This window comes from Sinohyriopsis cumingii, chromosome 19, assembly GCF_028554795.1.
Source record: "Sinohyriopsis cumingii isolate HCF-2022 chromosome 19, ASM2855479v2, whole genome shotgun sequence".
NCBI lineage: Eukaryota > Metazoa > Mollusca > Bivalvia > Unionida > Unionidae > Sinohyriopsis > Sinohyriopsis cumingii.
In genome coordinates this window covers 64,925,079-64,942,173 of record NC_142979.1, presented here as the reverse complement: position 1 = coordinate 64,942,173, position 17,095 = coordinate 64,925,079, and the positions used below count along the sequence as shown (strand labels likewise).

The 17,095-nt window shown below is 35.4% G+C and overlaps 1 protein-coding gene across 1 annotated transcript in view; it reads left to right on the top strand.

Moving 5' to 3' along the window:
• Nucleotides 1–17,095, top strand: part of LOC149775860 (uncharacterized) — an 83,791-nt gene that overhangs the window by 35,612 nt on the left and 31,084 nt on the right. The gene's annotated exons all lie outside the window — the stretch shown is intronic.

The following is a 17,095-nucleotide window of genomic DNA, read 5'->3' as shown; positions in this document are numbered from 1 at the left end:
GTCTAGTGCCGCCAGGATCAGGATCATGCCCTCTTCTCAGTGAAGATGGGAACACGCTGATCACTGACAAAGAAAAGATTCTGGAAAGGTGGGCTGAACACATCAACTGCGTCCCGAACAGTCCAGCATCAATCAATTATGAAGCCATTGATTGTTTTTCCCAAGTCCCAGTCAATGAACCATTGAATGACCCACCAACCCTGTTGGAGAACCCAGAAAGCAATACATCTGCTCTCTAGCGGTAAGTCTTCTGGCTCAGAATGAATCTCAGCAGAGATATACAAGGAAGGCGGTGCAGCTGTGAGTAAAAAGCTCCATCAGTTGTTTCAGCCCATGTTCTCCGCCATACAGACTGATGCATCCACTATGCATTACGAATCGTCATCTGAAGAAGCAACCGGAAGTGGCCTTACAACTCGCGATGTTTAAACGCATCGTGGTCGTCATATCTTTTCCAAACGATGTATGTCATCCTCTGGCAGACACACTTTTTGTGTCCTGTATGAAATTATCGCCGTACGCACTGTCAACGATGTCAGAATCATCTCATCAAGCATATATCTCACGTTCATTTTTTGCACAACTGTCTATGAGATTTATCTAAGTATTTGGTTTATTAAAATGATGACCAAGCAACAATAACCAGATGAATGTTTTCTGCAATGATACATTCTCTGCAGATCCAGTTAGATCAATGGTATTTCCATGGAAATCCTCTCGTAGAGGATTGTTTAGTGCAACTATCATCATTTCGTGTGCTGGATGACCAAATCGTGAGAAATACGGCTCACATTCACCCACTCCAAGAAAACTAACAGGGTAACAAGCCACCATATCGAATTCAAAACATGAACCCGATATATAATCGAGAAATTCCCGTTGTGTTGAACGCCACGAATTGTTTTGCTGGGCAATACGAGCAACCACAGACGAGATGTTAAAACAATTATTCAGCAATTCATCTATGCTGATTTGTGAATCGACGATAGTGTATTTTAGCGATACGTGTTTCATCGTACAGGGGCACCATCTATCACTCTCATTCCTCCTAAAGAGGGAAAGACCATTAAATTCATGTGTATCGATAATATATCTTTTCGTATCCTATGTATCGTGAATCGTATTTATGCGCGGCACAGGTGTATCTTTTCACCCATATTGATGTTAGAAAAAAAGTAATTTCATTACATCGTAAACTTGAAATTGCTATTTATTTCTTTGACTATAACAAAAACAGGAGTCACTCTAAAGGAAATGGTTTTCTACTTGCCAACTTACTTTCTCCCCAGTTATCAAGAATAAGACCATCTCTTTTCTTTTAATTGCTTAGTGTTGCAACTATCTCTGATATTCTTCAGTTATAGCAATAGTTTCATGATGGCTGTCACAGCAGCCAAATTGGATGTAAGATCGACACTTTGTCACTTAAGACCAACAGTATATCATTAGAAGTCTTGTCGGGATACAGCAAGAACTTTGCTACTGTTTAGAACATAAAAAAAAACAATTTGCATGCTTTGAGTGAATAATGGATGTATTTCACTAAAATACTTTCATCCATTCGATAAAAAAATGTCTGGTATTCGCGCATTTCAAGAAACTTTCTTACTGAGGACACTTCAATATATGGGATGGGAGAGGGATTAATTTCATCTACTAATGGGTCCAAAAACTAATATGACCACACCATTTTAGAAGGAGTTAAATGATTTATTATGGCTTGAAAATGATATTGCAGATTCTGTGTTCCGTCTACATGGCTGCCGGTGAAACTAATTATCAAGGAGGAAAGTATTAAAATATTTTTGCTATGGCGAGAACTAAGCAAACTTCCCTAAGTCCATTGGGATTAGAGGGTTAAGACCCTTTACTAACCACCTGCACGTTAAGACCCTTTACTAACCACCTGCACGTTAAGACCCTTTACTAACCACCTGCACACGTAAGAATAAGTTCATTTTATACCCAAAACAGTACGATGAACCCATTTTAAACATTTCAGAACTAGAAGTGAAAGGCCAAGTGGACAATATATCAGAAGCCACTCCGATAGTCCGAGAGGTTTAGGCCAAGGTAACATATCTAAGAATCAGGCCTCCCCTTGGAAATTGTAAAAATGGAGAGATAGAAAATAAATTAGAAAGAAAGCTGAAGATCAAGGTTAGAAAGAGCCGGATGGCAACAGTGTGGGGTTATCAGACTGTTAAGACTTGTATAAGGGTACTTACACTAGTAAAAAAGGATGCAGACGAGATCCCCGTTGTTCTGTGTGATGGGATTTCTCTTAAAAATCTGGTACAGGGGCTGCGAGAATGATAGGCTGTGCCCCAAGTCTAAGCAGACGGGGCATGACCGAAACTAAAGCGAAAATCTCCCAGCCCAGAGTACTTACGCTAATCAAATATGTAATAAGTTCATCAACGTGATGGAAGGAATTGAGGAAGAAGTACAAATAGAAGAAGCGATGGGGCCTACAAACGCAGAAATAGACTAATTGATAGCACAGTGCATAAATACTCAAGTAAATAAACAACAAGATACGGGGAAAAGCACAGAGGGCAGTCAGGTAAGTGTTACACAGGCCCCACCAATAAATGCCATAGAAACATTTACAGTCGAAGTAGCTAGCCCAACCATCCCTCATGGTGGGCGGACTTATAATATCCAAGTTCCCAGCATAGACAGATCTGTAATCTCAGATGGGGCGGAGAAAGACTCCAGTTTCTGCAGAGAATTGGAGTGGGATGATTTTAACGGAAAAGCCCCCCTCCCCCTCCCAAAAAAGAAAGAGCCAACAAAACCCGAGTTGACACATTAGAACAAGGCGAAAAACATATTACAATAAATATTATTTATTGCACAAACAGGTGCTGGATGAAGGGGGACGTCCACAGAGTACATCCCAGAGGATGATGGGGTCATAGAGATATGTCTCAAACCCCTGACATCAACTCCCGCCCAAAAAGAGAATAAATAGAAAGATGTTGAACTCAGGAGAATCCATGCAAGTGGGTGACCCCCATATCAGAAGGGAGTCAAGAAGAGAAAAACCCCGAAACAGTGATTCCCCATAAAAAATATCGCCATTCTTAGTTATAAAAGTAAAAAAGGAAAAGAAAAGTTTGGAGACTGACGAAAAACAAACGCAATCGGATTAAACAGATGGACAGGAAGAAAACCTGACTGACTCAAGCGATACTGAATTAATTAAGACAATAGACTGGGGAAAAAAAACAGACGTTTCGGAAACGGACATGAAATCAAGCGACAATAAGACTAAGCGATCAACAGAATCAGGAAAACTAGTGACGTATACAACGGAGAAAACAAACATGGAGACCGACAAATCAAATTATACATCTCAACAAGATGTTAACAATTGTCGTTTGAATTAATAAACTAAGAAATACATTTAAAAAATAAGCAAGATTTAACCGGCAGACAAACTAAATTGGGAGTAAAAATGGAAGAACAAACTTCCGGATTGCGACCATTAATATAAATGTGGTTAACGAAGAAAAATTAGGGAAAATATTAGAGGAAACTAAGGACTATGAAATAATAATGATACAAGAAACGCGAAATAATATGATAAAGGAAATAAAAGCAAAATTGGAGTAAAAATGGAATGCAATTTTAATCACTAGTGATAATCAAGAAGATATTAGGTAGGGTAGCAACAATAATTCGAAACAATAAAGGTATATCATGAGAGCAACTACATGTAGGGGATTTTTTAAAGAACGTTTAATCGGTATAAAAATTAAGGACTGGCATTTTGTCAACTTTTACTTTCCTGCACAAAGAATTTAGAAAAGATATTTTTTCTTAGAAAACCTAAGCACATATTTACAGGACATTACAATGGAGAATTTTATAATGGGGGGGGGATTTTAACTGAGTGGAAGATGATCAGATAGGAAAACATATTTAACACCAAAGGATAAATTACTTATTTGATGCATATAGAAGATTAAACATTTTAAGGAAAGAATTTATGTATGAACGATGGTGTAGACCAAGCCAGTAGGCATGGGATACATAACAGCGTTTAGAATAACTGAGTTTAAAATATAAGACCATAAAATGGTTAATATAGAAATAATAATGGAGAAAAGGAAAACGTGGGGAGAGGCGGAGCAATGGAAATTAAATAAGAAAATATTAGGGGAAAATGAATATGAAGAAATTATAACAGAAGGATTGAGGGGTTTAATAAAGACAACCAAGATATTGAAAATGAATGGGATATCTTAAAATGGAAAATTAAAAAGAAAACTCTAAATTATTGTAAAAGAGGAGAGAGAAAATAAAAAATGAGCAACAAAAACTTAAAAGATTTTTAGACTTGACAGAGATAGATGAGAAAAAACAAATAGCGCAGAAACTTCTAAATGAGGTTTTAGATGAAGCAAAATGATGGAGGGAAATATGAGCGGGGAAATTTACAATACTATACAAAAAGGCAAAGGGGTTATATAAGAGGGAAGAATTGAGAAAGGGAGGGGGAGAGTAGAATCTGGAAAGTATAAGGGATTAAAATGATATTTATTCACCAAAAGATGATACATTGAAGTGTATAAAAATACTATCAAGATGTACATGATGTGATGTCATCAGAACACAAACACATGTAAAATGATTTCATCTCAAATGAGGAAATAAAGAAATCAATTTCATCCCTGGCGAAAGGAAAAACGCCAGGGATGGATGGGCTCACCGCAGAATTCTATCAGAAATTCCAAAAAGAAATAACGCCGATTTTAGAATCACTATATAATAACATATTTTAGGAAAGGGAAAATTTTATAAATCCATGAGGGAGGGAATGATCACGATATTATACAAGGGGAAGGGAGATAGGGAAGACCTTAAAAACTGGAGGACTATCTCTCTTCTAAATGTCGATTATACAATATTGAGTACGATTTCATGAAATAGAATAAAGAATTGTGGGAGGAAAATAATTAATGAAAACTAAAGTTGTGGTGGAAAAGGTAGTATCCCTATCAGGCTAATGTTGTAAATATATAAACCGTGATATCCTATATAAACCAATCTGGTCAAAAGGGTGCCATGACACTCTTTGAACAAGAAAAAGCTTAGATTAGAACACAACTACATACAACAGGTACTAAAAACTATGGTTAAGAAGAAACATCAGGAATGGGCCGAAATCTTGTACACTGGAATAAAAGCGAGAGTACAGATAAACAGCAATCACGTAAACATTTGAAATTCAAAGGTCAGTGAGGCATGGATACTCACTGTCCATGCTATTATACGTAATAGCAATTGAGATCTTGGGTCACAAAATAAGAAACAACTCGAAAATAGAAGGTATTCCAAATTTGAAACACGAGTATAAGATGCTCCAACACGCAGATGATTGCACGAACTTTCTCAAGAATGCAAAGTCTTTAAGCACCTGCAAAACGAATTTGAAACTTTCGGAAAAGACTCAGACTCCAAGATCAACCACGACAAACAGAAATTTTAAAGATAGGAAATCGGAGGGGGAATCACCCGGTACTCCCACTTCACCTAATAAAAGATACAGTCAAGGCTTTAGGAGTGACCCTTGGCCATAAAGCAAACAATAGACAATTACAAATACATAGTGTCAAAGATTAAAGATAATATAGATATTTGGATGCTTATGCGGCCAAGACTTTCATGTAGGCCTATAGCAATCTGAATTATATCATAAAATCCGTTGGCCTGGAAACAAAAAACTGAATGAATTAGACAAACAAATTGAAAATTATATATGGAACAGCAAAACGCAAAATCTACCCAAGGAAACATTAGATAGGACGAATACTAGGGGGTGATTAAGTCTTCCCAATTCAATTATAGTTAAGTTAGCTAATACTTTAAATAGATTTGTATATTTAAAAAAATGTAAAAACTCCGAAATTAGCACTGGAAATTTTGTAGACATACTTGTTGGGTTTAACTTTAAAAAACCGCCCTGATATATATATATATATATATATATATATATATATATATATATATATATGAACAACCTTTTAACTAAAAACTTGAAGTTGCACGGAAATTTAGGTATATTAAAGAAATAGTTTTAAAATATATCGATTAAAAGGAACTATGGGGAACAGAGAGAGAGAGAGAGATTCGAATGGCTCGGGGAAAAACACCGAAAACTGAAGATATATAGTAGAACAAAATACTAGGGGATTAACTGGGAAAATGTGTGGAAGTCATGGGCGGGAATTAAAGTCCTTACAAGTTCAAAGTATGATATTTAAATTTTTACAGGATGTATGGCTTACGGGCGAAATGACTTTCAAACGCCACATGGTAAAAGAAATACCCAAATGCCCAACAAAATACCATGCAATAGCTCATAATGCAGATATGCAAACAAGGGAGATACTGAAGAAATAATTTATTATATCTAGACAGAATACCTGATTAGGTATACAAAATACAACTGAGTATATTGTTAAAACAATGTTGAAGTATGGTCATGTAGTTAGGATTAAACAATAAATGCTTGACTAAAATAACTTTTCCTGCACCCTTGTGGAAGACCACTGTGGGGGATTGGCCCCAGTTCATCGCCCAGCTTAGGGGGCGGTTACAGCCCGTGCGCAGGCTGGGGCTGCTCTCTCACATGTCACAAGTACACAGGGATGCTGGAATGGAATTTTTAAATCTTTCAAAATTTTTGTTCTTATTATTTTGGCTCATTAGCATAATCTAACCTTTAAACGCACATTACAAAAAAAGGGAAACCCATCGATATAACACAACATTAACAATCTCTTTAGAGAGGTTCACCAGGCCTTTCAGACGGGGAACAGGGAACCTGCGTACCGGAGGACGTAATGAGCTTACGTAGAACGAAGTGAACAGGGCATTGGGGTAGTTCATGAAAACCTCAGACGCAGCACATGGACAAACACACAAAAACATAAGGGATACACGAAAACAACACTCACAAATAACAAAGACACACACAAATAAACATACAGACGCAAAGGGAGAAATTTCTCCCCTTTTGTTTTTTTATTTTCATTTTGGTCTTCGGCCTTTTTTCTGTAGATCTCTTTTCCAGCTTTAGGAAAACTCAAGGAACCATAAGACCATGTCCTAAAATAAGGAGCAGCACAATTATCAAATAAAGGTAGTGTAGCCCTTTATATCAGGCAAAGTGCCCTCGAATAATAATAAAAGAATGAGAGAGAAACTTATAACATGCAAACAAAAAAAAATACAGCTTAGGGTTTTCTTCGTATTTTGTACCTTTTGATAGAATACATAAATGTCTCTCATTCTTAAAGACATTTAAAAGCATTAAAGTACCAAAAAGAACTCTAGAAAGGAAAATGTTCCTATTTAAAAACAAATAACAAGTATACAACCAGGGGAACGATATCACATAATGTCGTCCTTACAATAACATCTACAGCATACAAACACTATAGCAAATATACATATAGCAAACACAGGACATAGGCAATCACATAAACAACAGGAAGAAGGGGATCCGCCATAGGCAATGGTCTTCGGTCGGATGAACATCCCATTAGCTAGAGGAACCGGGGTGGGGGGGTTATAAAAAAAGTTAAACATAAAAACGTTTACAAATGGATAAGCAGACGTTGTAATGCAGTTTTAAAAGGCATATATTTATTATTTTGATCACCTTAAAAATATAATTTTGTTTCTTTGTTTTGTTTGGCATGGCAATAGGGTCCTTAGAAACATTGTCGCCTTAATGCTGGGTTAGACACAATATGTGTGTGAATATTATGTCGGCATAAGGATGTGGATGCACATACGTAATACAATTTTAAAATGCTTATATTTAAGATTCTGATCATCTTAAAAAATAATTGTAGTTTTTCTATTGTGTTTGGTATGGCAATAAGGACATTAGAAACGCTGTCGCCTTAATGCTGGACTAGACAGAATGTGTGTGTGAAAAGTTTGTGGCCATAAGGATGTTTTGACTATCACAGTTGTGTGTAGGCATTAAGGCGACACAGTATTAAGACGACACATATGTGTTTATATTTAAAAAATAAATTTTGTTGTTTTAAACATGAATATTGAAGCTTGATAATAGGAATTATAATCTATGTTGATGAATTCATATACAAATATGTGCTACTGTTTCATAACACAACATGATGTCATTCTGTCACCCTAATGCTGCTCTGTGACATATGTCGCCCTAATGCTGGTTACGTGCTCATGTGTGTCTGTGTGTGGTGATTTCCATGTTGTTAGATTTTCAAGTTTCGTTAAGCTTTGTGCAAATTCGACGTGTAATCATCTATAATGTCTTAATGACTGTGTCAATAGATTTGTCATCTAACATACATGTCGACACTGTTATTTCACTTAATTCGTCAATTAACTTATTGATCTAGTGGACATAGGTACAGTCTCTCTGCCAATATGAAACTGAACATTGAAGTATGACATAACTAACCAGTGGCGTTACCAGGGTTGGTGTCACTCAGTGCGATAACTCATGGTGTCACCCCTATGGACCCCCTTCCTGCACAAAATTTCAAAAATGTTATAGACAGTCATGTGTGGTAACTCATGGCGTCACCCCCCAGGGACCTCCTTCCTGCGCAAAAATTCAAACATTTTATAGACAGTCATTATGGTGTCACCCCTTCTGATGGTGTCACCCGATGCGATTAGCACCCCCACCCCGCACCCCCTAGTAACGCCAATCCACCTAACTATTAAAACTTATTATGACTATTTTTTAGTAGAATTTAATACGATTATTACATTGGAAAACATTTGATGGTGCCAGCAAGCACAGACAGAACTTGAGCAAATTTTAGATATGTCTATTTTTGTTGTACCCTGCAGATCGATAACAAGTTTCCTTTATGTCTTCTCTTTTATATGGTGTACCTAGTCATTAAATGTAATACGAAGTGTTAATGATGTTTCTATATACATCAGGTTTATATGAAGGAGTGTAATGTGAGGTCATGAAAAGAAACTAGTTATGTGCTGTAAAATGTAAGACTGACAGAGTATCAGGTATGGTTAATGAACACAAAAAGAAAGAATTGAATCAAATTATATATATATATATATGTGTGTGTGTGTGTGTGTGTGTGTGTGTGTAATACTTGTACTATATGATACCTTCCATTTCATATTATTTTTTCATAGATATTACCTGTAATCAAGGACACATTTGATATTTTCACTGACATTCAAATTGATTATATTGATACTATTGTAATGAGCCGTTTCATTATATTGTAAACATATGCATAACATAAACTGCATAGACCTAGATTTCATGGCGCATATGAAGACCTTGATTGGCTGGTGTATAATAAAATGTATAGACCCAGATTTTCTGCTGCATGTATAGACCTTGATTTGGTGGTGCATGCGCAGACCTTGATTGGCCGGTGCATATTACACTGTGTATACCCAGATTTGCTGGTGTATATGACACCGTGTTGACTTCGACTTGTTGGTGTATAATACGCTGTGTAAACCCAAGTTTGCCGGTACATACTGCAGGTAGTGATCTGTAATGTTGATTTTACATTTGGATTCTGGCAATCATAGTAGACCCTGGTCTGCCAGCAGAATATGTCAATGCCCATTTGGTCTAGATTGTTGTAATTATATATCTGATTGGGCTACTCATTTTATATTATGACCGATTTGCCACCCAATCTTTGACCACTTTGCTTACTTGGCATTATGGAATGGAATATCCAGACAGTGATATTTAGATCATTATATCATCCTGGCATTACCTGTATGGTCATCTTATTGATTGATTGGCTGGGAACTCAATTTTCGTTGCACTGGAACACCCTTTTGCCCACCATTTGACCATTTGGTAATACACATTTGGCAGAGCACTAAATTCTAGACCACCTTAGAAATTACCATTTGGTCAATAACCATGTGCCAACTCATCACGTATGCTATCTATATACGGGTTTGCGAATTAATATACGGGTTTACGACTTATTTGCGTATTGAATACATTTATTGAGAGTGTGGGTACACTCTAGCAGAAACCATTGGACTCTCTACTCTGTCATGTCTATAAGCTCAAAGCAATATAGCAGAGACAATTTGACTGTGCACGCTGTCATGTCTACAGGAACGGCCTTAGCAAACGTGGGGCCCCTTGATTTACGCGAGGGTCGCCTCTGAGCACGGCATTTGGAAATAAACTTTTAAACAAGTTTTATATAATATTGAACTTAAAATTTCTTCCATCGCTTTAAAGTTACTTTCTCTCTAAGGATATATGTCTTAAAAATTACTAACGCGTGGGCCTCTGTGAGCGCGTGGCCCGATTTGGCCGATTCGGTGCATTCTGCCTAAGGTCTGCTCTGAATGTCTATATGATCAAAACATTAACAGGGACAATTTGATCCTGTACTATGTCATGTCTATATGTTCAAAGTTCTAACAGGGACAATTTGATCCTGTACTATGTCATGTCTATATGTTCAAAGTTCTAACAGGGACCATTTGACTCATTCAGTCGTGTATGCTCGAAACAATAGGAACACCAACGAAAAGCCCAAATCAGCTGCATTACTAAGAATGCATCCATCCTGCCGAATCTCATCACGCACATTAAGAACTGACCAAAAACTTGAAATGATCTTGTAATATTTTAAATTCTGGCTTATGATTACCTCAACTATTTACTATATTAAATTTTAAATGTTGAGTATAATTAGAACTTTAAGTTAAACAAATTTGAAGAATACAGGTTCATGCTACACACGTCAGCCGTCGACCCTAGTACAGTAAAACATATCTTTAAAAACCATTGCTATAGGTAACCACCATTTTTGAAAGAACATATTTTCAATGCACATATTTATTGATTATATAGTGGTATGATCTGTGATGAGAGATTACCTGCCTTAAGACACCATGGTGTTCGGATGATTGGTTTGTCACTGAATATTTGTTATACTGCCTTGCAGTATTGTTCCTGTGAAAAGCCGATGATACAATCCTTGTAATTTGTGAAAAGTTGGAGTGGATCTATACCTGGACAATTTGATATAAATAATATTCACACATTTTATACATGTTCGTTATAGACTTGTAATCAGACATGCATGTGTCATCTGAGAATTAAGGTAATTCGATCATTTGGATTACTTTAGCACTTAGGGTCATTAGAATTCATGATCAAGTCTATTCAAACCTTTGCGCCGTCCCCATAAAAGAACTTCGTATGAATGTAAAGGGGACTATACTTTCATTATAGTGGTCATACACAATATGTTACAGAGAATGCATTATTCTTGTTCCCCATATTGATATATCATAAAAAAAGGTTGATTACGGGATCAAACGTAAACGGCACCATGGAAAAAGAACGTAGCCATGACATGACTATATGCATCGGGCAGAATTTATTTTAAAATTGGCACTGTCACTAAGCTCTATGTATATATTGCACACATGTTCCATATGTAGATATAGCATAGAAGTTTATGTTGCTACATCAATAGGCTGGATATTTAGTATTTTAATTTCTAGTTTTGTATATTTGCAAATAGCGTTTGTTACATAAATGTTTGTTTATGTTGCTTACACATAGTTTTTGATGGCTTTTATGCTATTTTAGATGGGGCATGTATTAGGTGTTTTGTTTTGTGTTTACCTCTGCCAAATGTATAGTATTTTTGGTTTTCAGGGTTTTTCTTGTCTTGCTTCTATATTTTAGTTGCTTTAAAGTTCTGTTATTTGCTTTAACGTCTCAGTTACTTTTATATTCCTGCACTCTGCTCTCATATGTGTTTCCTGTATATGTTATTAGTACTCCAAAACTGATATATTTTATGTTACATATCCTTCCAATGCATTAACACGTATCGTATGTGTATGCATTGTGTATGTTTTGCATCGACTTGTCCGTCTCTTTGTCCTTGTATGTTTAAATCTATATGCATGCAAATTGATATCCGGAGGTTGTATTTCCAGCCATTATACATTCATAGTTTAACATTGCACGTAAATGTAGAGTATACTTTATTCATGTACACTTATTTCTCCGCACTTAATTTTGAGCAGAACTTATCATTTGGGAGTATGTAATGGTGAGGGCGGTATCTGAAGTTTGCATTGGCCAGTCACAATGCGTGTACATTTTAATACTGCTTGTAATTGTAGAATAAAAGCTAATCATGTAAGTGGATTTCTCTGAATTGATTTTTTTTAAAAATTATGAACTGGAGGGTAGGTGCTGCTTTAGGGGTGTATGTAATTTTAGGATAGAAATGTGATTTTAATAACTATTTTATTTAGAAAAATGCATTAGTACCAGCGAATCTTAAATTGCAAGAGTTCAGGGGACGTTTTGACGGACTTAATAGACACACGGATCTGCTCTTTGTTTACTATATCTATTTAATTTACAGTGTTTTGACCCATCTATTGGTCTCATCAGGTGGTTGCGGCCAACCGTAAATTTATTCATATGATTTCTTATTTTTCTCTTTGAATGAAACGTATTCCTGTCACAGATCATAACGTTGTCAACGTATTCCTTCTACCGATCAATCTAAACACTTCAAGCTCATCAGTTTGGCAAAAACATTCCCCTTGTTTTGTTGATACATATGTATATTTAGATCTTCCTTCCACATCCTGACTACAGGCACCGTAACAAAGTCTTTTACATAAATGCCAACCAGATTTAGTCTCATAAGTTTGTCAGGAATGTCAACACTCAGTCTGCTCAGCAACTTTGTTTTAAGAAATTCTTGTGCAAAAAGTTGCACGCACACTCCATGCTTGATGCTCTCAGTACACGGAAAATGTCTATCGAATCACATTCGGGCATCTTACTTTCATTGAAACATTTTATGTCGCTAATTCTGCTGCTGGCGGACATCGATACTTGTTTCATACGGTTTACTTAAGAATCCCCCTCTCATGACTTCATCGGTATTGAGAACTACATCACTTTTGTGACGTGGTTGACCCCAACGAGCGACCAAAGTGTTCAAGTGATTGTTAGCAATGGTACTAGAATTTGCTGGAAAAGTGCTAGAATCAAACACAGCAAATACATTGAAATTCGAATGGTTGGGGAACCTTTAATGTACGCTTCCACGAATACTTCACCCACAACTACCTGATTTGGCTGGGAAGTCATCGACACGTGACAAACACTTCAGTTTAATCCCTTTTAAGTTAACGCTGCGCAACGTAACTGTAAGAAACTCATGGTAGACGATCTCAAACTGGTTCGTATCTCGGATGTTGTTTCCATTGACGTCATACATCAATCAACTTCATGCTAATGTTCGGCAACAGTTTAGACACGATGGGTAGTATTCTATCTAGCAGTAAAACTATGACTGGTACATTTTGTAGTCTCATATAGCCATCTATAAGCCTGCAAATTAAACAAAGAAATAAAATAGCAAATACATCTTTACTGCGAAGTCAATCTTTAAAACGTACCGCACTATTATTAAAAAAATTAAGTTGTCCTTATCCATTCACATTTAACCAGCTAACTGTGAGTAGTATAGGCTTTAGACAGTTGAACTGTAACACTCCTAGTCGGTAATACATCCATTGATTGTCTAACAAAGAAACAATCTGCAAACGAGACAAAGTCGCCTTTGAATGTTACTTGAGAATGGTATGTATTGATGATCTAGTGGAATAACAAATCAAACACAATTTGATATTTGGTGCATCCTGTGACAGATGTCCGTTCGCTCAGAGAATGTGCCGGCCAAAATATTTGAAAGGGCGATCATATCTGGTAAATAGAAGGGTTTAAGGAAGCCGATATGTACGTATGTTTGTGTCTGATTATCTTTGTTAGTAATTCATTTGTATAAATAAAAGTGTTATTTTTTATATTGCTTACTACTGATATGAATATATCTAGGTATTACATGGTGGTGTATGTTTGTTTATAATTACCGATTTATCGGGATATTACTCTCAGTATATGGTTATACCTAGATCATTATAAATTATATGTGGGTGTTAAACGATGATATCTTGGTATTTACAATGATACATGAGTATTTATAATTATATCTTGGTATTTATAATTATATCTTGGTATTTATAATTATATTTTGGCATTTATAATTATATCTTGGCATTTATAATTATATCTTGGTATTTGTGATCATATCTTGGTATTTATAAATATATTTTGGTATTTATAATTATATCGTGGCATTTATAATTATATCGTGGCATTTATAATTATATCTTGGTATTTATGATTATATCTTGGTATTTATAATTATATCTTGGTGTTTATATCTTGGCATTAATAATTATATTTTGGCATTTATAATTATATTTTGGTATTTATAATTATATCTTGGTATTTATAATGATATATGAGTATTTATAATTATATCTTGGTATTTATAATTATATCTTGGTATTTATAATTATATTTTGGCATTAATAATTATATTTTGGCATTTATAAATATAACTTGGTATTTATGATTATATTTTTGTATTTATGATTATATCTTTGTATTATATGATTATATATGGATATTTATGATCATATATGGGTATTATATGATTGAATCTTGGTATTATGTGATTATATATGGGTATTTATAATTATATCTATGTATTTATGATGATATCTTATATGATTGTATCTGGATGTTATATGATTGTATCTGGGTGTTATGTGACTGTATCTGGGTGGTATATGATTGTATGTGGGTGTTATGTGATTGTATCTGGGTGGTATATGATTGTATGTGGGTGTTATGTGATTGTATCTGGGTGTTATATGATTGTATATGGGTGTTATGTGATTGTATCTGTGTGTTATGTGATTGTAACTGGGAGATATATGGTTGTATCATGTTCCACAGTTTACTTTAATCTATAATTTTACCTGTTGGAAAAAACAGTAAATGAGATTCTATTCAAAAAGGTATAAAAATGGAATACAAAATATAGAATTCTGCAAGTTACCTCAGTCAGTAATAGTAAGAGCGACTTAATTGTGTCTGAAGCGTAAACCGATCTGCCATATAGATTCATGTATAAGTGAAGAAAAATGCAAACAATATAGACCCTGATTCCGTAGTCGTATTATGCGCCGGTAAGTAGGGGTAGTATTGTTTGTTCCGCAGTTACTTATAACAAACCGCATAGACCCATATATGCCTGTGCATTGCGTGATGGCATCTCTATGTCATGAGCAGTATGTAGTTGTACGTGACTTATTAGTGAGTATACAAGGTGCTTACTATTGAATTACTATAAACACTTGGGCTAATGCATGTTGCTAGTGGATGTGGAGACTTTAACCTTATATGTTACAAGCAATGCCCCCCCCCCCCCCGACAACTTGAACAAAAACAGTCTCTTACAGTACAGTACATGACAGATTTAGCATCCATAAGATTTCATAACGAGTCTTATTCTGCTTATTCTGTTAGTGAAAGGAACCAAATAACACGGACACTGATCTGTCTGTATCAGGTAGAGTCTTGTTCTGCTTGTTCGGTGAATGATTTAAATAAAATGAAATGGACACAGATCTGTCTGTACATTATCATGGAAGATCGGGCGTCTATTATGCTTTTTCCACTGATGATTTGAACCAAATAATACTGATCTCACTGATCTGTCTGTACATTATCATGGAAGATTGGGCGTCTATTATGCTTTTTCCACTGATGATTTGAACCAAATAATACTGATCTCACTGATCTGTCTGTACATTATGCCGACGGTCCAGGGGTGAGTTATACTTGTTCTAATAATGCTTTGTCCAAATAATATACATATTGGTCTGACTGTATATTATGCCGACAGATCAGAAGTCTATTTCAACTCTTCCACTGATGATTTTAACCAAATAACATAAACACTGCTCTTACTGGTCTGCCTATACGATATACAGGCACATCCGGAGTCATTTATTATTTTCCAATAGTGATTTTATCCAGATAATATAGACATTGCTCTGACTGTCTGTGGAGCAAAATGACAAAGATAAAAGGATGCATTATGTTCACAATAATATACGGAAAAAACCTCCTAACAATTCTACTTTTTCTGTAAGCAATATGAGTCTAAAATTACATATATCAGTCTCGGTGCTCCTGTACCATTATATGATACTGTCTTGTCTATAGTTATCACTTTTCATAAATATTTGAACTCAATAGGCCAAGTGGGTTTATGTTATAATCCTCCATCTGCGGTGCTTGATCCGTTGTCTGTCATCATTTATTCATCTGCAACTACCATTTTCACTTTTTCGCAAAATCCACTAGATCAACTTTGATCAAAATTAGAACAGAGCATTCTGGGAAATGTATACAAATGATGCCAATCCAACTTCAAACATGGCCCCATTACCAAAAATATTTTTTTATAAAGGATCCTAAGGGTTTCTTCTAAAACCTAGTTAAGACGAATTTGACCGATTTGGACAGAAAGCATTATCACAAAGGCCTTTCAACTTTATACAAAATGATGCTAATCAATAATCAAATATGGCTGTCATTACGAATAATAAGAACAGTTTTAATGACTTCTCAAAAAATTGCTGAAGAGCAAATTTGATGGCAAGCATCTTTTATTTATGATGACCATTCTCTGTTGATCATGGCCACTGATACTAAAATAAAAAAATTAAAAAAGTCTTTAAGCAGCTTCTTCTGACAAATTAGTCAGTAGCATTTGACCAAAATTGATACAGCTTCCTGGAAGAAGATTTTACAGGTTTGCACAATCGATGCCAATACTGGTTTTAATAAGGTTGCTATTATTTATAATAAAAAAAGAACAAAAGGTCAGCAAAGATTATCATGATAAGAACAATACTAACCCAGATTCCTTTAGTACCTGCCCTGGCATTTGGTTTTGAGGTACCTATCAGCCAAGTAAGTGATCTCAGAACCTCTTGTTTTATGCATGAATAGATATTTAAAAAATGCCTTTACTGGTATGCACAGTTTTAAGTTTATGAATGACTAAGAAGTTTTGGAATCTTAAAGCAAGAGAAAACTTCTCTAAACTAATATAAATAATTTAGTACACAAATGAGAGGGTATGAAAAT